Source organism: Microtus ochrogaster, linkage group LG1 (genome assembly GCF_000317375.1).
Source record: "Microtus ochrogaster isolate Prairie Vole_2 linkage group LG1, MicOch1.0, whole genome shotgun sequence".
Classification (NCBI taxonomy): domain Eukaryota; kingdom Metazoa; phylum Chordata; class Mammalia; order Rodentia; family Cricetidae; genus Microtus; species Microtus ochrogaster.
Window position 1 is genome coordinate 27,454,514 of NC_022027.1, and position 7,956 is coordinate 27,462,469.

The window sequence follows — 7,956 nt, forward strand, 5'->3', positions numbered from 1 at the left end:
CGGTGTGAGATGGTATCTTAAAGTTGTCTTGATTTGCATTTCCCTGATCGCTAAGGAAGTTGAGCATGACCTTAAGTGTCTTTTGGCCATTTGAAGTTCTTCCGTTGAGAATTCTCTGTTCAGCTCAGTGCCCCATTTTATAATTGGGTTGATTAGCCTTTATTTTTAGTTTTTGATTTTTCTCCAATACTAGTTTCCACAGGAGTAAAAAAAAATTACATTTCAACCAACAGTGAATGATGGTCCTTACCATCATTACCTTACCAGCATCTGTTGACAGTTGATTTACTGATCTTGTCCGTTATGATCAGAGTAAAGGAAATCTCAAAATCATTTTAATTTGCATTTCCCTAATTGCTAAAAGTGATGAACAACTTTTGAGGTGTTTCTCAGCAATTTTTAATTCTTCCATTGAGAATTCTGTTTAGATCCCTACCCCATTTTTTAATTTAATTTCTTACATACCAGCCACAGTTTCCCCTCCCTCCTCTCCTCTCATTCTTCTCTCCCACCTCCCTTCTATCCCCCCATCCACCCCTCTTCAGTCTCCATTCAGAAGGAGTAAGTCAACAAACCTAGACCTTTTTTGTTTCAGTTACCAAAATAACGCCTATAACATAAAAAAAGTGCTATGGATAAAAACAAAGGAAAATGGGAATGGGGATATTATTAAGAAGTCTATATAAACCTGGCAGTGGTGGCATACACCTTTAATCCCAGTGCTCAGGAGGCAGAGGCAGGAAGATCTCTGTGAGTTCGAGGCCAGCCTAGTCTACAAGAGTTAGTTCCAGGTCAGCCACCAAAGCTACACAGAGAAACAAAAACAAATAAACAAACAACAAAAAAAAAGAAGAGTCTATATAGCTTGGAATGCAGTGTTTAAGAAAAGCCTCTCTGACAACATGGAAAGAAATATATAGGGCATGTACCACTTGGTTGTCTAGAGAAAAGGCTTCAAGCAGAGTACAAAATGTTTAGAGCAGAGTAGGCTCTATGTTTCCCATAAACAAAGTCCAGTGCAGCTGGAAGAACAGTGGACAAGGTATGTAGGTAGAATTTAGAGAAGACAGACAAGGTGTAAAAGAGAATGAATAGCAATAAAGGATTTTGTTCAAGGTGCAGCAAATTTCGGAATGTTAATGTTGCAAAATCTTAGTTGAAACCTTAGTACCCAATATGCTTCTGGGGAAAAAGTTATCAATCAAGAGGTTCCATACAAATGAGACTGTTACTCTAACAAAAGGAATCCTAAAGACTTCTGTGCTTCTTCTATGTAAAAATAGGGCAAAGAGTTATCATTAAACAAGGATATATTGTGTTACAACCACAAAAATAGACTAAGGAACTCAGTAAGAAATCACTGGAAAGTAATAAGCAGAGGCATGGCCAATAATTAGAACCTAAACTCTTCACTGACTACTCAGTGCAAAAAAAGATAAATGCAAAGGTAGAAGGAAGCAGGATAAATATACTTGCTTGACATTTTATTAGCCAAAACTAGTAAATAATATGATCAAACCAGACACAGAGCACAAAAGGCCATTCCACCTACAGGAAAAGCTAGGCATACTGTAAAAATGAGAATTCACAATTCTGTTTTAGGAATGTAGGGAATGAAGGAGAAAAATAATACAATTTGTTTATTTGCATTTAAATTCCCAGGACCAGATGAGTTCATCAAACAAGTGAGTACAAAAAGAAAAATGAAAAAAAATTACTATATCACTCAATTACAAAAATGATGAATAAATAAGAACCTGCCAGAGGCATCAAAAAAGAGGCTACCAGTAAAGAGAAAAGCACTAGAAAAGTCAACTAGGAGACAGAGAAGGAATTGCAAGGAAAAGATATAATCAATGACTAATTAAGTTGGCTAAAGAATGTGCTTTAGGTTTAGTAACAGTAATACACAAACCTTTAGAGCTGGACAAGGGACATTTGACCAAAATAAAAGGAGTACAAATTTTGAACACTTTTAAAAAATAAATGGTACTACCCAGGAGGGAAGAAAAGGAGGGTGGGGGGAGAAAAAAAGATGAGGAAGAGGAAAAATGATGGGAAGTAGGGAGAATGAATATGAACTGGTCTGTAAAGAAAAATAATACCATGTATATTCTTTCTGATTTTGGAATTATCCAATAGGAAAAAGAAAACCAGAAAATTACCAGTATGAGGTCACTAACGTCACAAAAGATAGAGAAATCTTGGGATCAAATGGAAGTACTAGTCTCCTAGAGGAAAAGGGACTAGACCCAGTTTTTCTAAGAAATGAAAAGCAGAGCACTATGGTAGAGCCATACATGACAAGGTGTAAATAGCCATGTGACTTCAGGCAACCATCAAATTTCTTAGTGTCATCACTTCTTCCTTAACAGATGGACATGTCACAGGAATTTACAAGTAAAGGTTATAAAGAATATTAAATGATGTATCTACTTTTGACCCCAGATTAGTTCTATTTCCACTTTTTTCTTTTTCCTGTACTTATGTTTTATCTGCCATATAATAAAAATTCAGCAAATGTGGAGTCAGAGAGATGCCTTAGCAGTTAAGAGAACTAGCTGCTCTTCGGATCCAGGTTGGTACCTACTGCCAACCTAGAGATTCACAACCATCTGAAACTCTAATTCCAGAAGAATCCTGCAAGGTCCAGGTACACATGTGTTGCGACAGATACTTGGGCAAGCAAAACACATATACATATAAAATAATAAAAATAAAAACAAATAAATTATTAATTGTGACCTTTTACTACAAACACCAGTTAATTTTAACACAACTTTCATTTTGGTATAAAATATTCTCTTTCTCAACAAAGATAAAGGGGATTTCTCTGTAACTAGGATTGGTAGAGAAGGGAGGGGTATAGAAAACAAGCAATATTGAAGTTAAATTTTACAACAGTTACTTCAGAAATGACAGAATTCTTTCCTGAAGACTATATGACCACAACAGTAGCATCTCACAACATCATCTCTGCTCACATTTCTCCTAGATGGAGAAATGCTACACAAATATCTCACTACAGTCACTGATTTGCCTTAATCAAAATATAGTAATAATATGCATTGTAAAAACCAGTTTATCTTCCAAATTTTTATGTTATCAGTATTTTCTCCCAGAAATGCTGCAACTATACATAAATTTATGCACATTTTCTGTTTCATTATTTTTTATAACCATCCAACCAAGATGTTCATAGACCAAGTAAAATAAACACTGTACATAAAATTCAATTATGAATGACCTACTTAAATAGTTTCTCCATGTTACTCAAATTAAAAAATAAGTATTTAATGCTAATGTATCAGATGAAGCATATAGAAGCAGTAGACATTTTTAAATATAGCTTATGCCTTGCATATTTAATCACATCGGCTGATGATCTACTGAATAATTTGATATATCAATTAGTGCTATCAGCATTAAAGTATCTGCTAGTATTTTTAGCATCTGTTATTGCAGCTAATAGAATAACCAACGAGGCAAAAATCTTCACCTTAGGAATTCAGTGGAGATCTCTTGTCAAAAGATAGCCTTCTATACTGTAAGCACTATTCAGATACAATAAGGAAGCTTTCAGAATTCTATGACAGCACCATTTATTTATCCTTTCAACCAGATACTTAAATGATCTCCTTATCCTGGATACTGCAGAGAATGCTGTGATGAATCAAGGTGGGGGGCATATTTTTAGTAAGGTGGTGATTTCGTTTCCCATGAGTAAATAGGCAGAAAAGAAATTGCAGGATCATATGGAAACTCTATTTTTAAATTCTCTAGGTAACTTGCTATTTTCTACAATTGTTGTACCCAACTACAGTTTGCCATAGATATACCAGAGTTCCCTTTCTCCATACTTCCATCAACACTCTTCCTTTTGATAATAGAAATTTCAAAAGAAAAGAGGTATGAAATGTAAATACACTCAAATACACAGAAGTAATGAGCAGGAGGCAGTTCAGTTATCACAAGATGGCATGAGAGGGCTATTGTTACAGCTTCACAGCACTTCAATGTCTCATTCTGCTAAGGAAGGAGCGGAAGGAATGATGAGTCTTGGCATCACTGTAGAATGTTGTTCAATAGCACTAGCTGCATTCATTTAGAGATTATGAGAAATAGTGCTTCAGACTTCATTAGTACAGTTGAAGACATTAACTATAACTCAATGCTACATAAGGACATCTATTATATGCCTTATCTATAAGTATCTTTCTAGCCTCAGCAAAAATTCGTGGCTTGTGGTAAGCACTTAGTATTGGCTGAATTAATTTGAAGGTAAAAGTGCAATATAAGTACTGAAAACAAAAACCTAAACACTATGTGTAGGCTGTGGGATGCAGAACTTTATTAGGAAGAAAATATTTGAGATGAGAAATCAAAAGGTAGTCTGACAGGATCTTGATATACATACATCTCATCACCTGCTGCCTGACCTTAGGAAGTCTAGGCTGAATGGAGATGGACTCCCCACTACATCATCCTTTCCATGTTTATGTCTATTTCCTTGAGTCGATGTAACATTTCACAGATTTTACTTATACAGTTGCTGATCCCATATCATCCCACCATTTAAAGTGTGAATTTCTCCCTCATTCACTTTCTTTCAGGTCACTGTTTCCCATCCCTGCTTTCTCTGGAGATAATGGCCTCTTTTAGTATAACTGCTGTACACACACACACACCACATATACAAACACACATAAACAACTCCAGTAATGTTGGAAAATACTGTTCCCAAGGGATCAGCCCCCTACTTGTCATCCAACAATAAGTGTTCAACCCTGAAATCATATATGCATATAATGATATATATATATATTGCTTATATATAAGCAATACTAATACTCAATAGTGGATTGATTGAGCAGGCTGTATTTATATGGTATATAAATACAAATGATCATATATTTTCTTTATATATTATATAAAACATATTTTCTTCTAAAATGTTACAAAAACAAGTAAAATTAAAACAAATGTAATGATAAACTAACATTTTCAGTTTAAAAGTGCTATATAAAGTAGTACTAATTCATGAATAACAATATTATTTCTAATTTGATGCAACTAGGTCATCAATGATCCATAGAACAAATTTACTTAGACTCAGGAAAACAGCAAAACTTACATGTGGAGACTACCACTTCAAAGTGCACTATGCTGAAGGTTCCCCAAATATCTGCTTGCTCTATTTCCCAGTATAAGTTATCGCTGGTATGTCCTAGCTTAGTATTTCTTTGGGATTCCTCACACACTGAGGCCAGTTCTTCCATAGCGTAACAAAATGAAGCTGAAGATAATAGGAAAACTTTACAGGACTTCATTTCATGGTCTGTGAATCCAGTCAGCACTTAAACATTGGGAGCTTTATCAGCTCATGTATGGATTTTCAGTGCTACTTTTTTTTTTTCGCGTTTTCAGTGGATTCTCTGACTACTCACCTGCCTGTAATTCCAACAAACGAAACCAAATATAGGAAAGTTCAAGAGAAACAACCAAACATGCTTTGAAATCTGACAACAGAACAGGTCAATCCTGAGCCTCCCAGCTCCTATGGCACTGAAGAACTAAAATAGCAATCGCAAAAAGAAAGAAGAAAAAAGGAAGGAAGGAAGGAAGGAAGGAAGGAAGGAAGGAAGGAAGGAAGGAAGGAAGGAAGGAAGGACAAAAAAGAATTCCACATCAAAGGCCACATGTTAAGAAACTCCTGTCTACTAATGTTGAAGATAATTGTTTAGTGAAAAGTTATTTTTTGAATTTTCAAATTCCCTGAACTATGACTGCTCATTACCACAGAAACTCAAAATTTCTGATAGATCATTTCTATTTGTAATATTAGCAATGACCTGAATCACTGGGGGTAAAATCAAATTAGAAGAAACAAGATTATATATTTTAACTAATCAAAATGGGAGGGGGGATGGATTTTTACATAAATAAACAACTAATGTTTCATTTTTTATTTTATAATTTAAAACAATCTTTTTTAATTTTATATACCAATTCCAGTTCCCTCTCCCTCTCCTCCTCCTTACATACCCACCTTCTCCCTACCCTACCCCACTTCCATCCACTCTTCAGAGCTGGTGAGGCCTCCCATGGGGAGTCAACAATGTCTGTCTTAACAGTTGGGGCAGGACCAAGGCCCTCCCCACTAGACTGATCAAGGTATCCTTCCATAGGGAATGGGTTCCAAAAAGCTAGTCATGCACTAGGGATAAATACTGGTTTTACTGCTAGTTGTGCCACATACTGCCTAGGCCACACAACTGTCACCCACATTCAGAGGGCCTAGTTCAGTCTTATGCAGGTTCCCCCGCTGTTAGTCCAGAGTCAACGAGCTCCCACTAGCTGGGGTCATCTGTTTCTGTGGGTTTCCACATCATGGCCTTAACCCCTGTGGTCATAATATCACTCCTCCCTTTTCACAACTGGACTCAGGGAAGAAGCTAAGAGAGACAGACATACAAGGATCCCCTACAGAAGTTTCATTCTTAAATCTTTAAATGTTGGATTTCAAGAAAAGAAGAATGCTCAGGAATAGGCACTTTAAAAATAAAAATATTTTAGCTCTTTCACCTCCAGAAACCTTGAGCCTGTTGCTATAAAGTAATTCAAGTTATACTTTGGGGGACGATTGACTTTACAGATAAAATTAAGTTTATTCTGGTAGCATTCAGACATTTCAACGTAGGTACCAAACTCAAAATTTTAAAATATGATCATGATCTAATGTAAATAATATTACTTTTAACAAAAATTTTCTTATGAAGAGTTAAATCCTAGGGTTATTGGCACATTTTCCACTTCCTCTTTACCCAGTAAATAAGAAATTCCATTGTGTACTTCAATTCATCTCATAAAAGTTTTTATGCCTTATTCCTGAAATTGTAATTCTTTGTACCATTCAGCCAGGTTTTTAACTAGAAGTAATATCAGGAAAGGCGGCACATGACTTCCTATAATTCTAATATAAGTAATGCTATCTTGAAGAAAAGTGATTGATTTTACATTAAGTTTTTAGGGGAATTTTACTAGTCTTAACTTTTTTTTTACTCACCTCATTAACATTGCATTACAAACAACTTTCTGGTAAATAATTTTAGAATTTTCTTGGATGTACTTTTCATTTACTGAGCTGTGATCCAAGGCTGAGTTGCAGAGGGACGAGAGGATTCCATGATCAAGGGTTGAGAGTAAGTTTTCTGACACTCAGTTCAATAGAGCAAGAAGCTAAGCCCATACTTCTGTCTTCTTCCTGTGCAACACTCCTCTCACATTTTCTCAATTAAGGGAGCAGTATCTGCTTAAGACTTTCTCTGGGAGAACAAACTCATACAGCCAATAGCTGTATTCTCATTCAATCCAAAGGCAGCAGAGTCCATCACTGCTAACCCTCTTTCCTAAGTGTTCTGGTTTGGTTTCAGTGCCTCTTGCCAGTTTCTCAAGCCGGCACTACATGCTACAGGGAAAGATGGAACCTTTCTTTTTTTTCTGATATTTATGTGATTGCACGTGCATGCACTGACCCTCCATCGCGGTGTGTGAAGGTCAGAGGACATTACAAGGACATGGTTATCTCCTTCTGTCACGTGGCTAACAATTTTTCCCTGCTGACCCAACTCACCAGCCTTCTTTCAGTAAATTTTTAATCTTGGTTTGACATATACTACTGAAACAAGATACAGCTCAGATACAGTTAGAGCCAAAGAGGATGTTTTACTTTATGTTGATGAGAGATTTGATCACATTTATGTGTACGCTCCACATATATTCCTGGTACCTTCAGAGGTCTTAGGAGAGTAACAGATCCTGTGAAAGTGGAGTAACAAATGGTTGTGAGCTATCATGTGGGTGATAGAAATCAAACCTAGGTTTCCTGGAAAAGCAACCAGTTTTCTCTCTCTCTCTCTCTCTCTCTCTCTCTCTCTCTCTCTCTCTCTCTCTCTC